The following is a 27,090-nucleotide window of genomic DNA, read 5'->3' as shown; positions in this document are numbered from 1 at the left end:
TCCGTCCAACTATACATCATCGGTAGTAGCTCCGTGGCTCAACGGAACATTGCCGTTACTCTCCTTATCAGTAGAATAAATTTTCACCTGAAGACCCAGGGTTGCTTTTTGTAAAGAAACAGTCTCAAAAAAAAAAAAAAAAAAGGAAGAAAAGAAACAGTGTCTAATCACCAGCCTTAAAGATAGAGTGTAATGCTTACAGCAGCAGGTAGATGGGCAGGTCATTGCTGGAAGGTGGCTGGGGAGACCGGGACGCGGAGACACGAGAGAGGCCTGTGCCCTGGGACAGCAAGGGTGTAACATTCAGTTCCCGGTTCTACCACAAAACCTCACTGGGCCTCAGTCTCCCCATCTTTAAATAGGGTTTCTATTCTATTTCCTCCCAGTAAGGATTTAGAGAGTGCTTGGTAAACTGAGCATAATCAATGCTGCATCTTCCAGAATTAGGATTCGACCTGTCACCTCCTATTTTGTCTCTTATCTCCATTCTCACGTACACACATTCACACAAAGTGTAAGCATTGTGTCCCCCCAACTCCATTTAGTCATGGGAAGTCTCTGGAAACCAGGGCTTTAGAATCCTCTAGAAGAGATTTGTCCTTGTCTAAGCCAAAATAACTGGAGTCAGGAGCCACTGGGATTTGGGTAGGGTGGGGTAGCTCTAGGGTCATTCGGTTTGGGGGAGCAAATAAGCAAGGTAGCTCTTTGCCACCCAGGACGTGCCCTTGCCAGATTTTTCTGCGCGAGCATTTTCAGCTGTAGGTGTGCTGGGTGTGAGGGACCAAGCGCTAGGTCTGAACAAAGGATTGTAGGCTCAGCAGTGTGGCTTTAAGCAGAAGAGATAGCTTCGTGGCCTGAATATCCCGGGAAGACTTTTAAACCTAACCCTATATATATAACAGGAGACTCAACTTTCTTTTATTTTATTATTATTTTTTTAATTTCGATGTCCCTCCCTCTCTTTCCTTCTCTCCTTTTCTTCTTCCTTCTCTTCCTCTCTCAATTTCCAGTTCCCCAGCCCATAGGTCTCCCTTCCGGGAGGCAGTCAACGTCAAAAGAGTCTCGTCTGTGATTCTAGATGGTCTGTGCAGAAACGGCAAAATCCCTATGTGTGTATACCATTTCTTTCTCTACTGTATGAGGTTGTTGTGTCTTAGAGCACAGATTGCCAGATTGTTTTCCAGAATGACTGTACCAGTGTGATTTAGGCCACAGTCAGGGAAAAGAAGGTGGTCTGTTGTCTGTCCCATTTCTCCTGAGTCTCCAGGCCACCATTCCCACTTGTCACTTAACTAGCTGCTGCCATTGTCCTCTCTGTACTCGGGGCCTGTTCCTGAGCACACGTGATGACATGGGGACATCCGTGATGACATGACTCTGGATCCCAGGGTGGTCCCGCCCCGTTGGTGGAGAATCCCTCGGCTTCAGGAGGTCCTGGGCTCTGCCTTGATTTCCTTCTCTGCAGGCAGGAAGCAGGAAGACTGGATGACAATTTGGGAAGGTCTCCAGAAACATGCCCACCACAGGTGGCCCTCTGGGGACCCTGCTTGTCCCCCAAGGGCAGCTTTTAGATCACGTTCTGTTGACTTGGTCACCTGGTGCAGAACCACGCACCTGAAAGATGTCCAAAGCCATCGTTCCTCAAATTTGAGCCACACGCCGATCTCCAGGGAACCCTTGTTAGATGCAGCATCTCGTTGAGTTAATCTCTGCAGTGATGGTGGGTTCCCAGGTGCTGCCAATGCTGCTGGCCCACACACTGACCCATTTGGAGTAGCAAGGAAGCACCATGTCTTCCTTCCAGCCCTGTTCACACCGTGCAGTACCGCATACTGTCTAGAGCACTACATCTTATAGATTCCAGCTTTGTCACTGGTTCGCTGTTAGTGGACATTATCACCTTTCATCTTCCTGACTATCCAGAGGGTGCAGGTATTTGTGTGTGTGTGTGTGTGTATTTTTTTAGGTGAGAGAACTGCTCAGAGATGTTAAGTATCTCAGCAGGGGACACAGAGGAACGTCCCAAGTGGTGGTCATTTTCCATCACTGCTGTCCTCCATGAGCCTATGTCTGGAATGGGGTGCATCTTTGCACTAATGAACAGGTTGGATGGTGAGTGTCCTTTTCTCTTCTCTCCCTGTCTTTATCTCTGAGATTTTAACCCTGGCTTCTTATTTTCAGGAGACCAGAAAACACTTGACAGAGGTAACACTGACCCAGAGAGGATTGAATCCTTGTGCCCAGTGACTAGAAGACCCATGAACCTGGAAAAAGGAGCCTAGAAGATCACCATGTTTCCCCCACATAGGAGAACACCCACCCCCTCCCGCCCCGTGCCCATTACAGTGATTTGGTCACTGCCGAGCTATCTTCGTTTAATGTGGTTTTGACAGAATAGTTGGTCTGGAGATTTTATTTTCAATTAAACTTCCTTGTTGAACTGCTTTGGTTTTGAAAGGATTCCATTAGGATGGATAATTATATAGCAGTTGCTACAAGGAGATATTTGCGCTCAATTTCCGCTCTTAGGTGATTCAAATCAAAGGCTTTTTCTTTTCCTCCCCAGAGTTGTGTGCAACCATCTTCCTCATACTATAGGCTTCTCATGAGTTATTTTTGGAAATCCAAATCAAAACAGCTCTTTTGGCAGAGGCCATCTCTAGCCTAGCAGAGTAAGCCATATGTACCAGTAAACACAGCCAAAGAATCGGTGCCTTTGAAAAGCACCAAAACCATCTCCCTCTTTGTGGATTAAATTCTTGGGGACCATAGACTATCCTTTGTATCATCATATATTCCTCTGTGAACTCTAAAGTCAAAGACAATTGAAATTACTTTAAAATTACCAAAGTTTTGGGGTGCCTGGGTGGCTCAGTCGAGCATCCAACTCTTGGTTTCGGCTCAGGTCATGATCTCAGCGTCATGGGATTGAGCTGCACATGAGGCTGCAAACTCAGTGCTGAGTCTGCTTGGGATTCTCCCTCTCCTGCTCCCCCTGTTCACATGCTCTCTCTCTCTCTCTCTCTCTAAAATAAAAGTAAATAAAATCTTAAAAATATATACATATATATAAATAAAATTATCAAAGTTTTGTCCATTTGCAAATGATTGTCATTGCCCTTTTATTCAAGATGGCAGGCCTTGACAGAATTTTACTAGGGACTGTTTTGGCCTCTGGATCTCCCATGAAACACAGAAATCCCTTTATTTTCCCACTCTGTGCTGTTTCCTTCCTTCCCCAGAACACACGTAACCTACCTCATTACATGAACCAAGCAGACAAACCTCTCACCCAGTATCAGTAAGGGCTCATATAGTAGAATGGATACATAGATGAATGAATAAAATCCCATTTCCCCCTTAAAAAAAAAAAATTACACAAATAGTAAATGAATGTTTTCATCTTGGGGAAAAAAAACCTTTCCAAATAAAGCTAAAGTTCTTTTTAATCACTGGGTCCCTGTCCCTGTTTGTTCATCAGCTCTGCTTGGGTTATTACTTTGGAACACATCCTTGTGGACCTTTCTAATGTATATGCACACACACACACACGTGTGTGTGTGCGCAAGCACATGGTGCTGTGTTTTTAGACCTTTGATAAACTGACCACTTGCCTTTTACCCCTCAGCAATATATCCAGGAGTGCTGTCCATATTAGCTGCCTTATTCTTTGTAACTGCCACCTAAGTTTTATTACATTGTGTGGATACGCCTTTTATTCAATCGAATACATAAATTCTTTATCTGTTCTCACGCTCATCGTAGTTCAAGATCCCTTCTCCTGTACATGTTAAGAAACTAATCATGTCCACTGCTACCTTTGGTAGCTACAACACATTTCATGAAAATCAGCCAGCTGCCTTGGAGATTATGCCGCACAGGATCCCGTGAAATGCTAAGGATTGCCAAAGGGACCTGAATTCCCTTGTCTGCAGAAGCCGGGGAGGTGCGCTGTGCACGGGCAATTCCACAGGTCCGCGTAGAGAGTGACGTTAGATACAGTGTTGGCTCTGCTCATAGCCAGCTGAATTTCCCTGGGCAGTTCATTTCCTCTCCATGGACCTTCATTTTCTCATCTGCACAATGGACTCAGTGAGCCTTTTCCAGCTATTAGACTCTGAATAATAGGGTTTACACAATGCCCCAGGATTCATATACAGAATGTATAAGCTGCTTCTCCACTATGCGTCTAGATGGGAGAGGGGCAATTTTAGAACACATTTTAAATTTAATTTTAATTAATTAAATATATTTTGTTATATTTTAATTAAAATATATTTTAAAAAAATTTTTTTAAAGATTTTTTATTTATTTGAGAGAGCATGAGCAAGAGCGAGAGCACAGGAGGGGGTGGGCAGAGGGAGAAGCAGACTCCCCACTGAGCAAGGAGCCCGACTCAGGGCTCGATCCCAGGACTCTGGGATCATGACCTGAGCTGAAGGCAAACACTTAACCAACTGAGCCACCCAGGCGCCCCGAAATATATTTTTAAATTTTTAATTAGAGATGGAGCCTAGAGCTTTTAGCTGAGTAGAAGTCACAAAGTCCAGAATGTACCGCCTTTGGATCTTACTCTTCTTTCTGATTACTTTATTATCCAATTAAAATGTATGTATTTTTTCCCTTTGCTCTGTGCGACCTTTTTGTTCTAAGCAAGGCCATGTGGTGTTGGGGAAAGAGGTCATGGACCCCCGAGTTCTGCTTCCAGGCTTATCTAGTTCCAGCTGTGTGATCTTAGACAAGTCACTAACCTCTGGATTTCCATCTAGTAATACTACGATTTCAAATTAGCCAGAAGTCTGCTTAAAAAAAAAAAAAAAAAGGTAAAAACCACACTGACTTGTGTTTCATCTGGCATTTCTGAGCCTTGTCACCTGCAGATAGTTCATCTTGTGAATTGATGGGACACCCTAAAAGGCCACCAAAACCCCTGAAATCACCTTTTCTCACATGAGAAGTGTGCAGTTGCCATAGCCCCTGGTGAAGACCTTCAGTGGGTTCCCAGGGAGGCCCAGAGCCATGAGTCATAAGTAGACTTTCCCCCCTGAGCCCCGAAGCTGGTGTTGATGTGTATCCCCTGCTTTGAGACGCAGGACCACACGGGTCACAGGGTGATTCACCCACAGGCCGGGTTTCCCTCGGGGTCCCAGTCAGGTTTTCCCACGTGGGGCGAGAATTCTGGCCCCTGGCCTTGGCATTACACATTGCTCTGGAGATAGTGTGATCGTGCAGGTGAAAGGTCGTGGTCCGTGGGTGTGAAAACTGTGTGGGTGCTGCACCCCGCAGCGTCTCTGGGATTCGGTTTCCCTGCTCCCCACACTTTTTCACCCTCCTGTGAGCTTCTGTTTCTGAACATCCCTTGGGGTCCGTGTCCCCTGGTTGAGCAGGTCTGTACGGGCTGAAGTCAGTCTGGGGAGCTCCTGGGGCCAGAACGTCACCTCTTCCCGACCTCGGCTTCCTGCCCTGCTCTATCTTGAAGAGAGGAAATGAGACCCTGCAGCAGGTGCTCAACCCAAGCTACCTTCCTTCCCCTTTCCCTGGACAACAATTTTATAGGCTCTGAATCTGTAACAGTTTCCAAAAGCCTACCATAAATAGTGTTCACGTGAAGCAAAATGAAACAAAAAGGCATCTGGGTGAACACTATCAGTATGATACATATCTTCACTTAGTGGGAAAAGGGACTGATGGGTCCTATTCCTTTACCAACCCTCACTCTCTCACAGTGAAATTTTTCAGCAGGTGTCTTCCCCGTCCCACTCCTACCCCCCATTTCAATAAAATACTTACAAACCTGCTTTGCATTGTTACAGATAAATGCAGAGCAAGTCACACTGTCTCTCCCTATATTTGACCCTCCTCCAAGTGATCGATATAGTTTTAATTCACAGCCTAGAACCTTGAAGAATGAGTCAACCTGACCGATGATTCACAGATACTTGATCTGAAATGCTTGATGTTGTGGGGGTGGGGTGGGAGGTAGAATCAGAAATAAATTTCCTGACCCTAAAAGTCAGCATAAGTGAAGAAGCATGGGGTGCAGGGGGAGTGGGGGAAAGGGATAGTTACCATCTTGTAGTTTGTAGGGATGGTTCCTGCCTTTGGGGAGATGCACTGTGTTGGGAGGACTTAGGGTGACCACAGAGCTCCAGTTTATGCCTGTCTATACAGTTAGTGTGCTTTTCCACCATTAAAAGTACCGCAGTGTGGAAACATGGGGTTCTGGGCAGACTGGACTAGACTAAGTTCTTAAATCAAGGTCAGAGGTTTTGCTTTATTTATACGTGCATCCCCAGTGCCTGGCCTCTAGTAAACAGTTAGTAAATATAGCCTTGCTGGGTAGGTGAGTGAGTGAATAAGATTCTTAACCTTCTCTCTTGGTCTCTGTATTTCTATTTTCCATACATCTTTGTATGCTCCGCATCCCTAGGGTGACTGTACTGTGTTCTCAATAGTATCTTTTCCACTAAGCCAGAGCTTCAGATGCCAGTTGCTTTGGTTGAACGTATGCAACAGAAGCTGTGTAGCCCTGTAGTTTTCAGTGAGTTACCCAAATGATTTACAATTTATCAGAGTAGGAAGAACACTAACTTCCCTGCCTAAGCTGATGAGCAACTGTGGTGGAACTGAAGCTGATGCTTTTATTATTAGCTGTCTGGCTTTGCTACCCTTCTTGTCTAGAGGGTTTTCTTCCCTACCTAGAAGGTTCCTAGACCTTCAAAACTGTATATTATAATTATATATTTAAAATATTATAAGAAATTAGAAAAAGAATAAAAAAAGCTATCCATAATAATTTCATTATCAAGACACTATAAGCCATTCGTGTTGTTTTACATAGTTATCTTAGGAAGTTCTTCATAGTTTCCCCGTGGGCATTTTTCTGGAAGCATTGTCCATGTTCAGAACACTTTCAACCACCATTGCTTAATTTGCTTGTATCCATGTGTTTTAGTGAGCAAATCCAGGTTGCTTACTCTTTCCCCTTCTGTAAATGAACTTGTCCTTATAGTATGTCCTGTATCTCAAGAGAATCTCAAAAGTGGAATCCTTGGATCAAAATACATGAAATTTATTAAACTATATATATATCTGCCTAACAATATAGATAGATATATTTAAATTGATAGACTTTATTGTTTAGAGAAATTTTAGGTTTATAAAAAAATTGAGAACAAAGTAGAGAGCTCCCTATATACCAACCCCCTTCCCCACCATTTCCCATATTGTTAACATCTGGCATTTGTGTGATGCATTTGTTCTAAGTAATGAAACAATACATTATGATTAACTAAAGCCCACACTTTATATTCAGGGTCCACTCTTTCTAGTGTATCATTCTGTGGATTTTTCACATGTGGAAAATGTCCTTTACCCACCATTACATTATCACATAGCATCGTTGCACCGTCCTAAAAATACTCTGTGTTCCACCAATTCATCTGTCCCTAATTCCTCCCAAACCTCTGGAAACCTCACTGATCTCTTACTGTCACTAGAGTTTTGTCTTTTCCAGAATGTCATATGGTTAGAATCGCACAGCATGTCGTCTTCTCTATTTGTTTTCTTTCACTTAGTAATATGCATGTAAGGCCCCTCCATGTCTTTGTATGGCTTGATAATTCATTTCTTTTTAGTGCTGAATCATTTCCATTGCCTGAATGTACCCCAGTTTGCTTATCTATTCACCTACTGAAGGGCTTCTTGGTTGCTTCCAAATTTTAGCAATTAGAAATAAAGCCAGTGTAAATTGTGTGCAAGTTTTCAAGTGGACTTAAGATTTCAACTCATTTGGGTAGACACCAGGAGCCTGTGATTGATGCATCACGTGGTAAGACTATTTCTGCATTGTAAGAAACTGCCAAAGCTTTATGTGTTTTTACATTTATTCAGTGCTTATAGTTATATTACCACCAACACATTAATCCTCAAAATAACCCCTGGGTTGAAAGTTATTAGCTTCACCTTCTGGTTAGCATCAAATTTTATTGCGGAAAAGGAACTTTGAAGATCTCTGAGCATCTACACTTCCTGATAGCAACATCTGTCTCCTTGTCACTGCATTTCCATGACACAGTGGGTGCAATAGGTGCTCAGTTAGTGCTCATTACACATTGACGAGTGATAAAGGAAAAACCACTTCACTGTACAGATAAGAACGTGGAGATGCAGAAAGGAAAAGCAAGTTGCTTCTGCCAAACAGCATTTTCCTAATGGCAGAACCAAGGCTAAAAGCTAACTGTTGTGCTTTATAGATGGTGGATGGACCCATATTTTGGGTGGTCAGGCCGTGGATCACTAAATTCAAGCAAGGCAAGCTTCTGGACTCTTGAAACCATACTTAGTGTTATAATGAACACTTTCTCCTCACGTTCAAGCCCACCCACTAGTCTGTACCACCACCATGTCACCCAGAGATGCTCAAAGGAGTATTTCATTTGGGTACAAGTGCATTGTGGCTACAAAGTCTCATGGCATTAAAATAGCAACAGTAGTAATAAGTGACAATAATAATAAAGCCAAGAATTATTGGGCGCCTGGGTGGCTCAGTTGGTTAAGCGACTGCCTTCGGCCCAGGTCATGATCCTGGAGTCCCGGGATCGAGTCCCGCATCGGGCTCCCTGCTCGGCAGGGAGTCTGCTTCTCCCTCTGACCCTCCCCCTCTCATGTGCTCTCTCTCATTCTCTCTCTCTCAAATAAATAAATAAAATCTTAAAAAAAAAAAAGCCAAGAGTTATTGATTGCTTAGTATTGTGAGGCTCTTTACATATATTATTTCATTTACTCTTGCAGCCACCTTCTGGTTAGGTATCATTGCTAGCCACAATTTAGAGAGAAGAAGTTTGAGGCTTAGGGAGACTGGGTAAGTTCCTCACGCCTCCACAGCTATTAGTAATAAAGCCAAATGTGTGCCCATCCATTCCTGACTCACTCAACAATGTACTATGCCATAGTTAAGAGCATGTGACTTAGAGTCAGGCGGACCTGGGTTAATATTCTGGGACTACCATTTTACCAGCCATGCAATCTCGACTTTGTGACTTCTAGCTGCAAAGTGCCCATGTAAAATGGGGATAGTAATACCTACGGTGACAAATGCTGTCTGTTGTCTCCTCAATGGCCATTGTCTCTCCACTGCATAGAACCATGATAGGTTCAGGTGGTATCTATCCCTGGGGCCTCAGGGAAGACAGGTTCCAATCCAGCCTAATGAGATGAATCAAGATTGGTTTAAACCAGGTATGGAGATGGCAGGCATGCATGTTATCTAGTTTTGTTAGGGAGCGGTCCTCTTCAAATAAGGAGACAAAGTACCCCATAGGGGAAGCTCATTCTTATCTTTTTTTTTTTTTCCTGCGGGGATCTAGGGTAAGATACCTGGAGGTGTAGCAGCCATCTTGCAGGCATGAGGTAACAAGTCAACAGACTGAAATGCTGAAGCAGAAAAGATAGGAAAAGCCTGGATCTTTGATAACACTGCAGGCTGTCCCCCCAGCCCAGGACAGAAGACTACCTCCAGACTTCCTGTAGTTGAAACAAGGCCTACTTCTTTATGCCACTCCAAGTTGTCTTTTATTTGCAGCTGAAAACATTTTGAGTATATATACAGATTTCCACCAAATCAGTCAGTGTTGGGCAGCTTAGTATGGTGCTTAAGAGCCCAAATTCCAGAGCCAGAAGTCCCAGGTTCTAATCTTGGCTCTGCCCCCTTACTAGCTATAGTGATCTGGGCAAGTCACCTAGCTCCTCTGTGACTCATGTCCTCATCTGCAAAATGCTCATTAAATGAGCATTGAGTATCGAATGAAGGATACTAGCAGTTCTTACTATTATTATAATGAGCATTAAATGACTTAATGTTTCATACGTGATGAGAACACTACCTGACACGTAGTAAGTAGCTATATACCTGTTGGTCAAAAAGAAAAAAAAGTAAAAGAAAAGTAGCCACTATTATAGGCGTGGGTTTGCACCTTGATCTAATCATTTGGCCACTTGTGGTATTTAAAGAGCATCTTGACCCTTTAACCACTGAGACTCCTAGAGCATGAAACTCCCCCTAAAGTCTGTCTCAAAACAGTCGCAGCAGTGGTTTCTTTTTGACGGAAAAGGCCCCTTAGAGAACCAACCTGTGCAGGAGGAGGGGCTGTGGCTACCAAGTCGTGTCATGGAGTGAATGACCAAAATACCCAAACTTGCCCATGCAAATAGGTGTTCATCTCCCCAACAGCCCTTTTAGAAGTTTCTAGACTTTCTCAAACTCCTTTTTGAAAGGGTCTTTCCAGACAGTGGCTTACTCTCTTGAATCTGAAATCTTTCGGGGAGGGGGCGGTGGGGGGGTGGGCAATGCCTGCTTTCCAGGCCCTTCTCTGCCATGAGGACGAGACCCTTGGCCAGTGTGTGTGAGGGAGCTGCTTGACCTGGGTCTCTCACTCGCCACTACCCACGTTGTCACCTTCTGTAGAGATCAGATTTGAATTTGGGCAAGGGCTAAACGTTTTTTGGATACATATCAGTTGTGAGATTAAAAGATCAGCTGGTAAGATGTGTCCATTAGCACATCCTGTGGCATCTTCCTTCAAAATGTATGTCCGTTTCACCCCTTCTCACCCCCTCCACCAATGAGAGTCCAGACCAAGCCACCTCCACCTTCTGCCTGGGCCACTGAGGGAGCGCGCCTCCTAACGGGCCTGGCTTCTACCCTGCCCTCCCTTTTCTCTCAACAGCCAGGGAGATCTTTTCAAAATATAAACCAAATCCTGGGATCCACTTGCTCAAAACCCTTTAAGGGAGTTCCACCTCACCTAGAATAAAATCCAAAGTTCCTCTTGTGCCCTGTAAGGCCCTCCCTGAGTGGACCCTAGGCCCTCCCTTCCTTGTTTCTCTTCTTGTTTACCCTACTTTCCACACTGGCCTTCTTGCTATAGACTAAACCTACCTGAGCGCAGGCTGGCCTCAGGGCCTTAGCACGGAATGTTCTCCTTTTCTGGAACACTCTTTCCCCTGCATACCTGACTCATTTCCTCACTGCATTCAGATCTCTGTTCTGATGTCAACTCTGACCACCATCCCCCAACACAGCTGCCCCCAGCCCTCACTTTCTGTCATTATCCATAGTTCTTATGCCTTGCTGATATTATTACAGATTTGGTGACTTTATGTGTCTCCCATCAGAATATAAGCCCTGTGAGGAGAATGGCATTGTTTTGTTCATTCAGATATCCACAGACCCCAGAATTTTCTGCAACTCATGTTCAGTAAATATTAAACTAGATAAAGCCTCTCTCTGGGTAGAAACAAGGTTTGTCTGACCAAGTCCTAAGCCTGAGGTCTCTCGTGAACCTGCTAAGTTGGCCCTGAATCTACATCTCAGAAAGCTACTGATAGGTTCTAAACAGTGGGAGCAACACCGGATCCATGTGTAACATCCCAAAGCGAAGACTTCAAAAGTGAACGTGCAGGTGACCAGATGATCCCACCTGCCTTTTTCTAAAAATCCTCTTCATCACACTTAGTTCTTGTTCTCCCTCCCTGTGCTTCTGGACACCAGACAAGCCATCTCACATCTGGTGTCTTTGCACCAGGCAGATGACGGTTCTCATCTGTGAGGGTTTAAAAACGAAGTGATCCTATTCCTTGACATTCTTCCCATTGAAAGATGGGATTGATGTCCTTTCCTTGAGTCTTGGTGATGGCTGCAAGCCGTAGAGTCACAAAACGTCCTGCAGCTCCCTCCAGATTGCCTTGGGGTACTCTTTCTGAGGGAAGCACTGCGACTACCTTGCTGAAGAAGCCACGTGTAGGTGCTCTGGTCTGTGGTTTCAGCTAAGCTCCCAGGCAGCACCCAGCGCTGGCCGACAGCCTTGCAAACCACCATTTTGGATGTTCAGACCATTTGCACTTTCAAATGACCACAGCCCAGCTGACATCTGACTCCAAGGGCATGAGAAACCCCAAGTGAGAACTGCCCAGCCCAGCCCTTCCCAAATTCCTGACCAAAAACTCATGAGCAACATAAACCGATTGTTGTTTTATGATGCTAAGTTTTGCAGTAGTTCATCCTCAGCAATAGTAGCCAGAACCCCGCCCTCACTCTTCCTCCCACGTACTAAAGCCCTCTTGGCAAATTTTCTTTCACACCCTGGGCATCAGATTTCCCACGTGTAAGTTAGGAGTGACAATCTGTAGTTACGTGGTTGTTGCTTAGAGCAAAAGCAAGTTTTGGTTCAAACCTAGCCTGGTTCCCAGCACATACTGCATTTCCTCAAATCTGAGATGCTATCGATTAGACAATTATCACTATTAATTTATGCGCCATTAAGAAAGGAACAAATGCCTTCAATTAAACTACCGAACACCGCTTGTTGTAAGACGTGTGTGTATTTGGAGATGGTGAAATTTGAAAAGATGTGTTATCTTAGGACCTTTGATTTAAAGAATCACAAATACCTAGTTAAGCCCAGGCACAGGACAAGACCCTCCAGATGTGCATTTGTGTGGAACGAGAGGAAAGCATGAAGCAAATGTGCCTTTTTCTGAAAGTCTCCAATCTGTCATCCTATTTTACACGATACAATACAAACACCTATAGAGACAACTTTGTGGTCCAGGCAGAAAGTACCTTCTCCGGCGGCTGTCAAATGGTGAGAATTCAAATGATATCATAGCACAGTTATTTAGCCAAAATGTATTTTGCAAGAGGAATGAAGTCAGATCCCCAGTTCTAGCTGTAAGAGGACAAGTCATTTGTTGTGGAAACTCATCTCTAGTAATACTAACAGACCAAGCCCCGTTGCTCTCCAGTTTTTGAGTCTTTTCTTTTTTAGGACATTAACGAGTAGTTCCTGCGAGATAACATCTCCACTGAGCAAAAGGGGTCTGGGCAGTGGGCAGAGTGATGGCAGAGACACAGGCTACATACATCTAGTGGAGCAGAAATATAAGCATCAGAATGCCAGCAGGCTTGAGGCTAAGCCCTTATGGAATGCCCTATTTAGTCAGTACGGCCTTCCAGAGGGTTAAGGTAATGGCCTCCATTTGAAAGTTGATCTCCTTTCAGGACCAGAGAGGTTAAGTCTCTTGCTCAAAGTCACACAGTTTTATTAGGTCAACAATCCATCAGACACAGAGCTTGTGCTCTTATCCACAGCGCTTTGCTGAGCAGGGTGTTTGTTTTAAGATTTTATATATTTGAGAGAGTGGGAGAGCGTGCATGGGGGGGAGCGGGGTAAGGGCAGAGGGAGAGAGAGAAGCAGGCTCCCAGCTGACCAGGGCTCCTCGATCCCAGGACCCTGAGATCATGACCTGAGCTGAAGGCAGACGCTTAACCTTCTGAGCCCCTGATGATCAAGGTGTTTGCAAAGACATGGAAGTCAGTTCATATGAGACTCCAGCCAGCCCAGTGCTCAGCTCAGCTGTCCTTCCAGTCTTACTTAACAGGGAATTCCTTTTCACACCTTCTTGCTATTGCCAATATGAGTTTTCCACTAATAAGATTCTCCTTGCTTCCTCCTCTGCTTAGTGAAAACCAAAATGTCAGGGCCCCCAGGTGGCTCAGTCAGTCAGGCGTCTGACTCTTGCTTGGTTCCAGCTCAGGTCATGATCTCAGGGTTGTGAGATCGAGCCCCATGTTGAGCTCTATGCTCAGCTGGGAGTCTGCTTGACAATTTTCTCCCTCTGACCCTGCCCCCCACCCCCGGCTCCCTCTTTCTCTCTCTCTCTCAAATAAATAAATAAATCTTTAAAAAAAGAGAGAGAGAGAGAGAAAGAAAACCAAAATGTCCTTCTAGGTCCAGCTGAAATGGGGCACCTTAACCCTTGTTCCTACAGGGCAAGTCCAGCGCATTGTCCCCGGGGCAGTGTGGCTGGACCTCCTGGTGTTGGAGGTGGTGTTTCTGTGGGTCACTCTTATTACACTGGAAGTTTCCTGAGGCTCTGGAGTTAGACCTGTGTCTGAATCCCACCTCTATGACTTACGGCTTGTGTCCTTGGGCAAGTTTCTTAGTTTGACGGGGTTTGAATGTTCATGTCTACAAAATGGGAATAGCTTCCTTCCTAGGATTGTCCTGAACATTAAGTGTGTTTGCTTAGATGGCATGACAAGGGCTCTAGATTGTTATTCTGTGTGAGCTACTCACTCAGGGTCTTCGTGCGTCATTGCAACCACCCTCTGAGGTAGGGTCTTTCATCCTCATCCCCACTGCACAGACGAGGAGGCTGAGGTGAAGTCCTGTCCCCTTGACTCCACAGCTAGAAAGTGACAAAACTGGGCTTGAATCTTGCCTCTGAAAACTTCCTCTCTTGATGGGATCCCATTGGGAACCTTCTATGGGCCGAGTTCTGAGGAAGTTTTGTCACATACCAGCCCCTTCAGATGTGCTTTAATTAAGGTCTCAATTTCCCACTCATTCCTATCTAGGAGATCTTTATCCTGACTTGTAGGAAAAGGACGCTCCAACCAGCTTTGTCTCGGCGAAATGTTGTTTACACACTGCCCATTCCTGCCAATAACATGTTCCCCCAGCTTCTGGCTCTCATGGGGGGTGGATTATCAGCACCTTCACTGCCCGTTTACATAATGAACAGAAAACACAGATCAGGTTATTGGCCTTCAAAAGCTCAAGCAAACCCTTAAGTAAAATTCAGATCCCACGTCAGTCCGCAATCCAGCAATGTCAGGGCCTCAGTCACCATTTACGTCAAATGACTTTGCTGGTTGAGCTTCTTTCTGGTTCACTATACCACTGGTCTCATGGGCACCCCCTAAAATGGCGGGCAAAGGGAAGCAGGCATTTCTGATGTGCTATCTTCATCTTTTCCTCAAGAGTATCACTTAACATCCCTAGACAAAATGACCTTCATTTTATTTGCCAGAGAATATTCTGAGTGAATAGAGCAAGATCCGTCACCTGGTGGGGCCTGACACCGAGCAGGCCCTTGAGAAGGTTGAGCTCCTCGGAGTAGAGAGCAGGGGTCGGGAAGGGGGACCCCATTTGGCAGCACAGCAGAGCCCTGCCTGTGTGAATGTGATCTGGTGAAAGCCAAGGGGCTCAGAGGGGGGTCCCAGGTTGACTCGTGGTCCCAGCTCGCTGTGTAGACCGGGCAACCAGTGTGCTGCATGCAGGACTGCAGCCATGACCTTGACCTCCCCTCTTTCTCAGCAGCAGAGGGATCGCAACTCCGGCGGAGAAAGATATCAGGGCGGAAATCACTGCGGACCAACCCTGTGTCCGGCACTGCAAGAGTTTCTGCAAGTATTTGGAGATTTGCCACGTATCAACGTTTGCTGACTTCAAATTTATTCCCATTGTCCTCAGAGAAGATGTTCTGTGTGACTTCAGTCCTTTGAAATGTATGGAGACTTAGTTTACGGCTCAGCATACAGTGTGTAGCCGGGAATGCTGCGTGTGTACTTGGCAAGGAACATGTACTCTACAGGTTTGGGTGGACTGCTCCATAGATGTCATTTGTGAAAGCCCGGGCCTCTGCCGGGGGGGATGGACAGTGTTCACTCTGCCACGTTCCCAGGGGAAGGGCAAGGGCAAGGGCAACCTCCAATCGGGCGGAGAAGGCACGGCCGGACTCTGACCCAGGGAGGCAGACACTGTGCCAGCTTGTTCTCCATGTGGCCCAAAGAAGAAGAAAAGGCCAAGAGCTCTAAGTGGACCTCTAAAGGCAGGAGGAAATGTCTAGAGATTTGCTCAAGGGAGGGAAGTTTACCCACGGAAGTGAGCAGCGAAACCATGTGCCCCTGGAACTCTCTCTCCCACACAGCTGCCTTTCCTCCCCACGGATTCAGCATCCATCCATCTGAGACTTGCTCCTCGTAGTTGCTTTTCTAGGCTGTGGAATAACGGATTCAACATTGCCCCTGGCCTCCCAGAACTTGCAGGGAGCCAGGGGTACAGATAATGAAACAGTTTGGCCAAACAGGGTAGGGGTCATAGCTGGTAAAGTGCATACGTATCAGAATAGAGTCATTCTTGCCTAGCTTCTCCCTTTGTCTTTCTCAGTGACACAGATTTGTAGGTAAGAGAGGAGAATTTCCACAGGGAAAGTGAAAGATGGAGGCAACATGGTCCTATCTGTAAACCTATTTAGGAAATAATTTCATGAAGGGCAAGGAACTTGTGAGTTCCTAGGGCCTGGCATGCCAGGACCAAAGAGAGAGCTTTGAGACTGTGTGTGTGTGTGTGTGTGTGTGTGGTGTGTGGTGTGTGTGTGCATGCCCGTGCACGCAGGCTCCAGTGTGCCCTGGACCCTTTTTACAAACTGGGGAAGCTCTGGATGCCTTTTGAGAATAATGCTTTTAAAATGCATATGGTACAACACTCAGGATCACAAAGGAAAACCATTGTGTTGAGACACAGCTCTATGCAGGGACCTGCACAGAGCAGGGAGAAGGGGGCCTCGAGGTTTCTGGAGTAGTGGAGAGATGTTTTATGGGCAAGAAAGAAACTTCTTTCCATAGGTTGGTAATTCTACATTTAAGGAACTAGTTACCTGCAAGACTCAGCTGATTTTCTCACCTTTTTAATTTCCCTTGTTTGTCCCCTGGGTGGAGGGAGTATGATAAATTGGCAAGACAGGGTGGTGGGGGAGTTAAAGGCTGACTTTGCTGGGAGGGAGGAAGGCCTGGAGCTGGGAGATCAGAGAATGTATTTCTTTGGTAGCTTTGGGGATCACTTGTTAGGCTTTTCTACCTTAGGTGGGAGTTTATTGAACATAGAGTACAGCCTAGGAGGGTAGGGTGACTCTTTATGGGAGCTGAAGAGGAGCCCGAGGTTCAGGGAGGACCCATACTTCACTCTGGCAGAGGCTGTGGGCCCATGAGACCAGACACATTATGGAGGAACTATGGAAGCCACTTTGCTTATATCTCCCATTCTTATTACCACCCTAGGACCTGAGGATCCACATCTTGCCCATGAGACAACAGATACTGAGCAGAATTAATCCAAAGCTCCAGCTAGAAGTGGGGGGAGCTAAGATCTGACTCCACATAATCCCAGGCTCTGAGATCTCTGTTTCCACTGCCACATGCCCAGCTGCCTCCCTACAGCATGGAGGCCATGGGTACAGCTCTAGGGATCAGGTTGCCTGGGTTCCGATCCCAGCTCAACTCTCAAATGGCATGATGATCCAAGGGAAGTTCCTGAGCCTGAAAGTCCTCGTCTCTGAAATGGGATGGTTTTATCACCTTCCTCAGAGTCTTTTCTTGACGACTTAAGATAGTGCATTTAGAACTTTGAGCACACGCACCTGACATGTAAGCGCTCCGGGAGAGTAGGTTACTGTGGTTATTAGTAGCCTAGCAGGACCAGGAGCAATGTTCGGAGGGTCCCTGGCACACGATGCCTCCTCTGTTTACTCCTCTGACTGGCAGGCGGTCAGCAATTTGTTTTGCTGGTACGAAGGTTGCCCTGGTGTTCGGGAGTGACCCGGCAGGGCTGAGATGATTATACAACCCTGCGTGCCCGGCCAAGTTCAGCGCTTGCCTTGGCAGCCTGCTAAGCCTGTGCTGCTGGGGTTAAGGGAACAACTACCCTCCAGCCTGCTTTCTCCCTTTGGAGAAGCCTGGCCTTCATTCGGAATGATCTTCCAGTCCCATGTCACACGGTGTGCTCACTCACCCACTCCCTCCCAGCACGACCTCTGTGTCCTCCCCCAGGGAGATACTAAGCCTGCGGCGTGTTCAAGATCCTTGTGTCCTTCATTCCCGTCTCTGCCCTACTAACTCTGTCCCCCACTGGTGCTTCTCAGACACGGGAGGGCACAGGGGGCTGCAGCCTCCCCAGCTCCCTGCCGAAGGTTCCTTGTTGGCATAGCATATAATATGTGCTTTCTATATATAAGCTTTTTAAAAAAAGATTTATTTATCTATTTTAGAGAGTGAGCACGAGTGGGAGCCGCAGAGGGAGAGAACCTCAAGCAGACTCTGCTCTGAGCACGGAGCCCGACGTGGGGCCCGATCAAAACAACCCTGAGATCATGACCTGAGCCGAAACCAAGAGTCGTGTGCTTAACCCACTGCACCACCCAGGCGACCCTATATATAAACTTTTAAAGATATACATATATATCTAGCTTTTCATCAGGTTGTGAGCCTTAAATGATTAACTAGGAAAACCCATGGAAACACATCCTAAGCTCTCAGTGTTAATCATTATTGATGAGTGCCGTCATTCCCAGCAGTCAGGGGAAAAGGCAGGATGTGGCCTCAGCTGAAGCTTGTGGCCTCCGAGTGTCAGCTTCCTGAGGCCAAGTGGGGTTGCCAACAGCTATCTTAGTGAGGGTGTGAGAATCAGAAGGGAGGAGGGGTTTGAGAAGACTCAGGGCACAGAGGGTCCCGAATTGGACAGCGCTCTCCTCTTGCTCAGCCTGGGTCGGCCTTCAAACCTGGAGGTGACACCTCCCGCCCCCCTCACCCATCGGGGCTGCAGGGAGGGCTTGACCACCGCTCCCAGCACCCCGGGGGCTGCAGACTCAAAAGCTGAGAATTTCCAGCTGGGTTGAATTTTCTTTCTTTCCCCACTTTCCAATATCCTCTTCTAGCACCTTCTGAAACTCCCTAGTCTTGTGCTCCTAAACTCAGGCACTGGCCACTGCTTAATTGTCACAGCAGACCCCCCCCCCACCCCAGGAGTCCCCAGGAGTCCCCATTGCCCTGCAGCTCATCTCATCCTCTAGGCAGGGCCTTGGGCCCTCCTCTGGCAAGCCCAGCCCGCCTCCCCAGGGTCTGTGGTGGTTGCACAACCGAGAAGTCCCTTGCCCTCCACACAGTCTTCCATCTCCTTCTTTGGACCTTGTCCTTTCTGCTTCTTGCTACCCTGGGGTACCCATCTCTGATGGCTGAAATGCATCTTGGCCCAAATGCCCCTGCCCTGAGCTTTGCCCATTGGCCCCATCTGGAGCAATTGTACATATTTTTCAACCTTAACATCTCTGTTTTTTAACCTTCTCGTTTTATGTATTTTACTTCTTTGTTGCTACATTCCATAATGAAAGATCTCACCCACACAATGCCTAGGCAGATAAAAAAATGGAATGAATGTGGGCTTCTCTCTACTCCTCTGTTCTCTCATCTGTGAAATGGGGATGACCATTGTAAGTTGCCAACCCTCTTAAGAATTGTCATTCAGGCTTAAAAGAGGCTCTTGACCTGAATACCTCCCACCTGAGGGTCTTGCACATTTTGAAAGATCAGTGAATGAATGATTGATTGAATAATCAAGAATGATCAAATGAATGAATGAATGAAAAGCCTTTACTGTTCTATTTGCAATCATCAAAAACAGCTAGGCTTTTGCTATCATCCACACCACCCTTAGGAATTCTACATCAGGGGCTTGCAAACCTAGGTTCCGGGTTAGACTCCTGGGTCAGCCACTGAATATGTGATCCAGGAATGGGCTGAACCTTCCCGTACTGCAGTGACATCATCTAGGACAGGGGTCAGCAAGCTATGACCTATGGGCGACCTCCAATCCACTGTTGCTTTTGTACAGCCCACAAACTAAAAATGGGGGTTACATCCCCAAATATCACTTACATTTGAAATTTTACATTTTTGCATGTACAGTTTATTTATTTTTTTAATAAAGTCTTTCCTGTTCTAGTTCTTTTCTTTTTTTTAAGTAATCTCCACGCCCAACATGGGGCTCGAACTCATGACCCGAAGATCGAGAGTCGCACGCTCCTCCGACTGAGCCAGCCAGGTGCCCCTGCATGTACATTTTTAATGCAAATATAAGTTAAATTGACATATAAACATTTTTACATTTTTATTTATTTTTCAGTTTTACATTTAAAAAATAAAAACTCAGAAGAATGGTATTTCATAACACATGAGCATCATAGGAAATTCCGAATGTCTATAAGCAGAGTTTGATTGACACATCACTGCGCTCATTCGTTGACCAGTGGCCTATATGGGCGACAGAGGATGTATAAGCGCTTGCAGTCTACAGGGCACAGCTGACTAGTTGTGACAGAGGCTGCGTGGCCCACAAAATCACAAATATTTACTACCCAGCCTTTACGAAGAAACTTTGCCAATCCCTGGTCTATGAAACAGGAGAAACAGTGTATACCCACCCCACAGTGTGTGGATGAAATCTTCAATTCAAGTGCCTAGCACCAAGCAGAAACTCTAGAAAAGTCCGTTCCTGCACTCTCTCCCCTTACCATCTTCATTCCCTTCCACAGAGAGCTCCTTTATTTCAGGGTCCAAGCCACATAAAACCATAAAAAGAGGATGACAGGCAGACTCCCACCAGTGCCCTGCACAGACAGGCCTTCAGACAGCAGGACTGTTTGTCGGCTCTGTCCTCTGGCCCGTGGCCTCCCTGGCCGTTCTGGGCAGCTGCTTTGGGGGGCTGCATCAGAGCCCCTCGTGTCCTCAGGGATGTCTGGGTCCCAGACATGGTTGGGGGCAGTCCTGCAGGGGTGCCCTACAGAGCAGCTTCTCTCGCATTTATCAGAGGTTGGTGGTTTCCACTGCATCGTTTCTGGCTTTGGGCATTTCTGGAAGCTGGGCTGGTGCTGCACAAAAAGGTGCCCATAGCCACAGCTTAGCTCAGCGCAGGATGACTCCCTGGCAGAGGCAGCCTCTGGGCTGGAATCCAGGGTCTTGATTGTGATTTGGGGGATGGCACAGAGTCATGGCAAGACCTGAGATTTGGGATCGGGTCTGAAATCCCAGCTCTGCCCCTCACAAGCTCTGGGACGTCCCCTCTGCCCTTCTTTTCTTCACCTGGAGAGTGGGGGTGATGGTTTTTTCCTGGGGAGGGGCGTAGGCAGGGATTTTGTCACGTAAGTGGCGTTTTGTCTTTTTCTTCACTGAAGCCCTATGTCAAGAACGGTGCCTGGCCGGTGTAAGCACATGGCAAACACCTGTTACTGAAAAGAAATAAACCCCAAAGAGATAAAATATGTGGAGTGCCTGCTTCACCATTGGTTCCCAGTAAAGAGTTTGATTGCTGTGTCTGTTCTAAACCAGGAATCAGCCAACTACAGCCCACACGCCAAGCCTGGCCCACCGCCTGATTTTATAAACAAAGTTTTATTGGAACACGGCTATACCCATTCATGTCCAGCCATAGACATGGAGTTGAATAGTTGTGAGAGAAACGTATGGCCTTGCAGAGGTTAAAATATATCCTATCTGGCTTTTCATAGCAAATCTTTGTGGTCCCTGCTCTGAATGTCAAGGCCACCCTGTCCATCGGTGATCACAGATTTCATTTCCCCCTGACTGCAGGTGTGCGGGCAGTTATGAGTTGAAAACCAGCAGCTAGGTTGAAAAACACATTCTCGATGCCCTCTCTGAAATACTTAGTTTTTCCTTTGGTGCCTAATTCCGCCAGAGGATTCCAGCATGCTCAGAACATACTTTACGATGCCCCACTGTCTCATGGTTGAGGTGGTGTTACTTTCATTTCTGTGTAAGAAGAAACTCAACCCACCTGTCAAATGCTGGCATATTCATTAGGGATTGGCCACGTATCCTGCGACGAGTCGCGGCCTAGGGAATGGCACCTCACAGGAGGTGAGTCAAGATAAAAAAAGGATGACCCTGCTAGATACAACTTACTATTCAGTGTACAGGGATAGGGCGCTGACTGGGGGCCAAAAGAAGTTCACTGTGTTTGGGACACAGTTCTAAACCAGGTTTCCTTCATTGTTATGAACGGAATGACCTTGGACACCTCAGTTACCCCCACTCAGCCTCAGTTTTCCAATCTGTAAAATGGCAACAATGATCCCGCATTGGGTTGTTGTGAAAACTACATAAGATCAAGTACCTGAAACATAGTAATGAGTCAGCTATTTTTATAATAAAATAAATCCTTCATTTCTCAGCTTGGGAGAGAGATAGTCAACAATTTCTGCCTCATGTTGACCCTCCCTGAGATGGTCAGGGCCCACAGTTAGGAGCCTCTTTCAACCTCGGTTTTGGGGGGGAGGGGTGGATGGGATCATCCCAGGCAACATTTATCTGTCCACCATGCCGGCTGAGCAATGCTGGGTCATTGTCCTGTTACCATTTCCTGGGCAGCAGATGGTTTTCTTCCTTTCCCTCTACAAGGACAGAGTAACAGGCATCCTAAGCCCCAGTGAAGAGGCCACCCAGGAACCACTGAAGGCCAAGTCCAATGAGGCAAGCGCATCCTTGCTACCAAAGGTACCAACTGACAGCCGGGATTTCCAGGCGTGGAGCCTGGTCACGTCTGTCTTGTCCATGACTTAGAACAGCACCTGGAACATAGTAAATGTCTCACAAATGTTTGTGGGGAGGATAAATGGTCACCCCTTGTAAATGTCACTGCTGCCTTCAGAGGCTCGGGCTTCATGTGATTCTTAGACTGCAATGCCATGATGCTGATGGGTGAGGTCCAGGCTCAGAGTGAGAGCCCACGGCAGCCCTGCCTGGCCCTCCCCAGGCCCCCCGATTTCCTCTGCATCCACTGTCCTGGTCCAGTCCACCATTCCCCCTGCGCCCAGGGCTCTTCCCGCCATCGTCCCTAGCCCAGCCCTGGCAGGTGCAGGAAGCCAGCCACCGTGACCCCACACCCAGCCACATCTGGGTCTCCAGGCTCAATCCCCGTCTCCATCAGGGATTGTTACATTACAGTCTGTGGGCCAGATCGGGTCAGTGGTCTGTTTTTATAAGGATCTTGGACTAAGAATGGTTTTTACATTTCCAAAGGGTTGAAAATTTTAAGAAGAATATACCACAGAGACCGTATGGCTAACAAAGCCTGAAACATCGACTCTCTGGCCCTTTATAATAAAGAAAAGTCTTGCTGACTTGTGGCCCAGAGAGTCCTCTGATATGCCAGACAGTATGGCCAATTGTGTGAGCCAGGCTCCATTGCAAGACTTCAGGCTCAGACTCATTTCCTTCCTCTTATCAACACTGAGGCAGGTAGGATTATCGTCCCTTGTAAGATGGGGAAAATGAGGCAAAGAGCAGTTAATTCACTTACCTGAGAATCTCATAAATGGCAAAGCCATGATTCAAACACAGGCAGCCTAGCTCCAGAATCCATGCTTTTTAACCATGGTGCCATTTTGCCATTGGACACTGCCAAGGTCAAGCTTTAGGATTCATACTTTGTCCCATTCTGAGTCCTTTATCACACAGATGAATGTCAGAAAATACCACCCCCCTCAAGTATTTGATTCCCCAGCCTCCTCCACTCCCACCACCTCCCAAGACAGCTCATCTCCTGTGGGGCTGATAGGGCTGTGGTGTCTCTCTCCCTTTCTGCCCCACGCAGTGGCCTGGATCCCTATTCCTTTCTGCTCCCTGAGGCTGGACACTTCTCCATGAGCCACGCCTGATGCTGTTTCCACTGAGTCTCCCTTCCTGAGGCATTCCCTGTGTCCCCCTTCCATTCTGTCTTCCCCACCCCAGGAATTGGATTCCTGGTGCAGGGCCTCCAGGAAAGGGTGCTGCGGTGGGAGATGCCTTTAACTCCTGGTCTTGAGCCTTTGGCCTCTTTGTAGCCCCAGGACCTTGGCTTAGACCCTCCCCTTCCAGGAGGCCAGGGAGAAGCCCCAGGCTTTCTGGCATCACAGAGAACAGCACGGGGTGGAGGTGTTGCAGACCAGGGGAAACGCTGCACTTCAAGGCTGAGCAGGTGGGGTGGTGCCTTTGTGACCAACAGTCTGGGCGCAGGGGTTCAGGATGGGTAAGAATGGAAAGACAGCTGCCAAGAGAAACAGAGAGCTTCTCAAATCACCCCCTTCCCATCCCCTCCCCACTGCACTAGCCCAGCTTTGACAGAACCCGCCCTTCTGGCCGTGGCCCCTCCACCTGGACTGGAAGTCAGTGTGTGCAGGGTGCAGAGGCCATTTTCTAGCTGCCACTGCGAACGGGCTACTTAGCACTCTGGACCTCAATATTCCTCTGCTTTCCTTTTTTAAATTTGAAAAAAATTTTAGAAGGTTTTATTTATTTATTTGACAGAAAGAGAGCACAGGCAGCGGGAGCGGCAAGCAGAGGGAGAAGCAGGCTCCCCGCTGAGCAGGGAGCCCGATGCGGGACTCGATCCCAGGACCCTGGGATCATGACCTGCGACGAAGGCAGACGCTTAAGCAACTGAGCCCACCCAGGGGTCCCTCCTCTTTTTTTCAAATGGAGAGGGCTTGGGAGGTCCTATTTAGAGATAACACGTTCCTGGCGCAGAGTAGGTGCTCAGCACGAGAATGACTTCTGCCTGGCTCCCCTTCACCAGCCGACCCCCTCCTGCAGAGGTTTCCTCGGTAACAGCAAGCTGGCAGCACCGAACATCCTGCTGGGCACATCTTCCTGGGTATTCTCTCTATTGCCATGTGCCCAGACCGCCCCATCCCCAGAGCTCAGAGGCCCTAACGGGCAGGGACTGTGTCCGACCTTCCTTGTCGGCTGGCTGGTGGGACAAGTGCCTGCTGCACCTGCCAGGGCCGCCTCACTCGGACTCCCGCTCTCCACACCACTGCAGATGGCACTGCTCTGGGCACTCGCTCTTGCTTCCGCCCCAGGGGATGCCGAACCGTGAGCTCTTCCCAGGTCTTCCAGGGAAGGATACTCTCAAGAACACTTTGGGATTGAGGGTTTGTAGGAGGCCTCTAGGTGAAGGCTTGAAGGAGAGGCCTCTCAAGGGCCCAGCCAACATGTCATGTTTCTCCTTCTGAAGCCTGAAGAAGCAGAGCACAAGTGAGGGGTCTGGGGCTGTTGTGCCCAGCCTCCAGACTGGCACCTTCGGCTGCCTCAACCGTGTCGCCACTTGGGTGTCCCACCAGCATTGCAGACTTCTGATCCCACCAACCGCCCCCCCCACCCCCCGCCCCGCCGTGTCTTCCTGTTTGTGATCTTCTCCATCTTGGCTCATGGCAATGCCAACTTTTCATTTGCTCAGGCCACAACCTTGGAGTCAGTTAACCTTGGGTTCCGCTGGCTCACCTACCATATCTAGACCATCAGCAAACCATATCCATCCAGAATATCACGTCCTCTCAGCACCCCACTGCCCCTACCTGGGTCCCGGCCGCCATCATATCTTGCCTGCATCAGTACGACAGCCCTTGACTGGTCTCTGCCCCTGCCCTCGCCCCTCTACAATCTATTCTCAAAGCAACACCCGGGGTCACCCTTTGAAATCAAGCCAGGGCACATGACCTTTCTGCCTCAGAGCTCCTGCAGGCTTCCTATCCTATTCAGAGTAAAAGCCATGGGCCTTGCAATGGTCTGGGAGGCCCATGCAACCCAGCCCTGCTACCCTGATTGCACCCTAGCTCCTCTGTCCCATTCACCCCACCTGCCATCCTGCCTTGTCCTCTCTTGGACACTCAAGATCCTCTGCTTGCTGGACTCTATCCTCACCGCTCACTCCCTGGCCTCTTCCAAGCCTTTGTTCAGGGGTTACAAGTTACCATCTCAGCCAGGCCTCTCCTGGCCACTGTATTTCACATTTCAACGTCCCCCTCCACCCCCATTCTGCAACTCTCATTCTTCTGCTTCCTGCCTTTATTTTCCTCCGTTTTTCTTGGCACCTTTTAGCGTGCCTTACAATTGTGTGAGTTGATCCATTAGTCCCCCCTATACAGCTGGAGATTAAACTCCAGGGGGCAGGGATTTTTGTCTTAGCCCCTGCCAAGAACCATACCTGTGACATGATAGGACTCTGTAAACATTTGTGGAATGAATGAATGAATGAATGACCTTAGACCAGAGACAGCCAGCACAGAAAACAAACCTTAATTTCAAGCATAAGCCTTTTGGTTTTATATATATATATATATATATAAAGTATTTGTTGGATGTCTGCATTTGCAGTCCAGGGGAAGCTTCGGGACTTACGGAATCTGTTTGTGTCATAGAAGACCCAGTCAGAAGATTTCCCTAGGTGCTTCCCCTGGAAATCCTCAAAGTTCAATTATTCAAACTGAATAAAAGGCCCTTTGGTTTTATATATATATATATAAAGTGATAAAATATATGTGGTTTGTATATTTATATATGATTGAAAGTTTCAAGCATATATATCATATATGTGTGTGTATATATGTATATATACAGCATGTATACCAAGACATATGTAAAGTGTATGTGTGTATGTATATCTCTCAAAGACCAAAATATGTTCTATATATATAGCCAAGGTGCCATATTTTTTGCGAAGGAGGACACTTTCTGGTTTCCCTGGCTGCCTGCCAGGGTGCACTCAGGCAGCCACGTACAGTCAACAGGGCACTTTCAGCCTCCGGTTTTGCAGAGCAGAGAGCATATTGTCGCCGGAAAGTTCTCACCTCACCTCTAGCTCTCCAGAGTGGCAGGCCAGTAATGGGTGTAGTGCATCCGCCTGTGGAGCTGTGGTGGCCATGATTCCCTGCCTGTTTGTCAAGATCCTTCAAGCTCACTTGAGCATGAGCTGGAAAAGGCGTGTCCGTCTCAGAGCGTGAAGAGCTGGTGGTTCTCCATAGTTCCTTTCTGTCTCCTGGGCCCCCTTTGCCCTCCCCTCACTATGGTCCAGACATACCTGGCTTCTTTGTGTCTATCTCTTGCTCATCCAGCCCCATCTCCAGCTCCCGGCTTGGCTGGCCGCCCACCTACCTGTGTTGCTCTGTGTACTGCGTAGAATTGGGTCTTCCAGAAAGACACGTGGGCGTCCTAACCCGCGGTACCTGTGAGCGTGACCTTATCTGGAAATATGGTTTTTGCAGACACAATCCCCAGCTTCGATGGCGTCATTCTGGATTAGGGTGACCTCCAATTCAGGGATGGTGTCCTTGTAAGAGAGACAGCCACACAGTGGAGAAGGCCATGTGAAGGCAGAGGCAGAGATTGGGGGGGATGCATCTGCACGCCGTGTGATGCATTAAGGTTGCTGGTCAACCACAGAGGCTAGAGGAGGCCGGCAAACACCTCGACCTTCAGGTGTCGGGGAGCACGGCCCTGCGGACACTTGGATTTCAAGACATCTGTCCCCCAGAACCGTGAGACAATATATTTCTATGGTTTTAAGCCCCCGGTCTGTGGAACTTCGGCCACCCCAGGAAGCTCATACACCACCCCCTTCATCCCTCAGTTCTGCTCCTAAA

General features: G+C 47.5%; 1 protein-coding gene across 1 annotated transcript in view; it reads left to right on the top strand.

Moving 5' to 3' along the window:
- LOC123858718 (uncharacterized) overlaps positions 1 to 11,989 on the top strand; it is a 180,283-nt gene extending 168,294 nt beyond the window's left edge. The window contains exon 10 of the mRNA XM_064587442.1: positions 2,182 to 11,989. The gene's annotated coding sequence lies outside the window, so the exon portion shown is untranslated. The remainder of the gene's footprint in view (positions 1 to 2,181) is intronic.
- Positions 11,990 to 27,090: the final 15,101 nt, after the last annotated feature.

The sequence above is a fragment of the Mirounga angustirostris genome, unplaced genomic scaffold (assembly GCF_029215605.1).
Source record: "Mirounga angustirostris isolate CCGP_5_RB_7025 unplaced genomic scaffold, mMirAng1.0.hap1 SCAF_4, whole genome shotgun sequence".
NCBI lineage: Eukaryota > Metazoa > Chordata > Mammalia > Carnivora > Phocidae > Mirounga > Mirounga angustirostris.
This window is presented reverse-complemented; position numbering and strand designations above follow the sequence as displayed.